The sequence below is a fragment of the Palaemon carinicauda genome, chromosome 5 (assembly GCF_036898095.1).
Source record: "Palaemon carinicauda isolate YSFRI2023 chromosome 5, ASM3689809v2, whole genome shotgun sequence".
NCBI lineage: Eukaryota > Metazoa > Arthropoda > Malacostraca > Decapoda > Palaemonidae > Palaemon > Palaemon carinicauda.
In genome coordinates, this window is record NC_090729.1 from 170,927,001 (window position 1) to 170,929,500 (window position 2,500).

Sequence of the window (2,500 nt, forward strand, 5' to 3'; positions counted from 1 at the left end):
TGCCAAAGAGAGCGCAACTAAAAACCGATCACACCACACAGAACAACAAATATAATTCACGAAAAGTTCCTCTGAATGATTAGTTAATCTCTTTTATTGCCTCCCGCGACCATTAGTGAAGCGAAACCTCATCTACTGTAGGCCTCAGCGAGGATCAACAGGTAATCCGCTCCTTTCTTTTTATTTTCTCGGGAATGAGAGAGGAAGCCACGGGACCACGGAGAGTCTTATATTTACACCTCTGCTGCTACAGATTTCAGGGAAAATAACATTGGGATGCAGCTTATCTTTTGTTATATACTTCATTAGTTTATAAGCACATATGATTCACTGTGAACTTTATTACAAGTTACTTGGTCACTAACAGATTTAATTAAAAACATAGCAAGGTGTAAAATCTTTTTCAAGCCCATTATGAAAGAAATTCTTGTAAAATAACTTCAGTATTTTAATTTGTTGATATATATATATGTATATATATATATATATATATATATATATAAAGTTGCTAACAAACCCGTTACCACAAAATTCTAAAAAAAAAAATAAAAAAATAAAAAATCAGACGGCATAAGTATTCGACAGAGGAATCTATAACCATGGAAAATAAAGACATGAGCTAATCCATTTTCATGAAAAGTTTTTCCCACTGAGAAGACAAAAATCTAGATGTGTATTGATATTTCTTAATCAGAAGTAATAAAAAGAGGTTACGTTACAGCCTGTTGAAGTGGTGCTATGCAGTTAGTCCTTCCATTCTAACGTTTACTTGGGGTCAAGCTACTAAAAAGTTGAAAGTAAATGTTATTGGCAAACCAGTCAACTAAAAACCGGTTTACCTTTTAAATCACTAAAGGGAGATTTGTGTCTTTAAGACCCAATGAAACACACGAGACTATAACGACATGGTTATAATAGAATGTTACTCGAACTATCCCTTTAACATAAGTTCTAAATACGAGTTATAATTAAGAATAAATATCACAACATATATTGTATGTTTGGCAACTCAATTTTCATGGCATGGTCAACAAGAATATACAGAACTGATTCTCTTGCGTTGTCATCTAAATTAACAACTCTTAACAGGTGGTATTTTCTATTTTATTTCATTTTTTTCGGTTTTAATACCAATGCAATTTCAAATAAAAGTGAAAAGATTTGGGTAGTCTAAATTATACCCTTTGAAATCTAGTATTAAAATAAAGTTCTAAAGATTTACAAGAAGAAAGGATCGGTAAACCAGAGAGAGAGAGAGAGAGAGAGAGAGAGAGAGAGAGAGAGAGAGAATCTTTAGACTATAAACGAGAAAATCGATACGAATGTAGATATAAATATATTTACTTTCCTATAACACCTGGTATGCCGCAGGGTCACACGCTGCTATTGTTGCTCTATTTTGAGAGAGAGAGAGAGAGAGAGAGAGAGAGACGAGAGAGAGAGAGAGAGGACGTTTGTCTATACCATGGAAAATCGATAAGCATGTAGATATGAATATATTTAATTTGCTACAATACATGGTATGCCCTCAGGGTTACACGCTGCTATCATTGCTTTTGAGAGAGAGAGAGAGAGAGAGAGAGAGAGAGAGAGAGAGAGTGAAAAAAACGTGAAATGTAACTCCCTCCAAAATTCAATTACTAGCTTGTTATTCTTAAAATAATGGTTTATTCTTTACCCCCGGGATAGTGTTACATTAACAATAAGGCCAAAGTATATGTAAGGTCAATTCATTATGGTTGTTTTCCTTATTGTTACTGATGTAAGCCATACAAAAATATTCGAATACATTTGTAGAGCAGAAAAATGTATTGTTTCATAAATCATCGAAAAAGTAATTATTATAACAAGTTTCTAATTATTTACAAAGACATCATCCTGAACATCACTGTGAATAAGGTAATATCATAATTTATTTTGCTTTCTTTCACCTACAAAACCACTTTGATAGGTTTAAAGACTGCTTATGAATGGCTTATCGACTTCTCCAAACCCCCTCATCCTTAGGTTACACACTACATATATTTAAGAAAAAAAAAACGTCCCTTTTACACCTATTCAAAAAGGATTTCCATTTCAATACCAACACCTGTGAAATCCATAAATCCTAATACTTTATTCCCTTAAAGAGACACAAAAATATTTTGCTCTGTCAATGGGAATCTATGAAATAGTTTTCTATATCTATGATTTTATATATAAGAACCTTGAACAACGTAAGCCCCTATAAAAACTTGCTAAGAACTATTTGAGTACCACCTCTGAGGTCAACCATTCAAGGCATATCAGATAGATGAAGGAAAAAAAGGAAGATATATATATATATATTATATATATATGTGTGTGTGTGTGTGTACACAAGCATGTGCATCAGTGTTTTTGTGTTTGTACTGGTAAAAATCACCTCTCTCTGGACACACACAAAGATATGCGTCCGGCCCTAGTCTTTTTCCGTTTCTGCAGGTAAAATCAATATTCATATAAAAATGTAAATAAACAG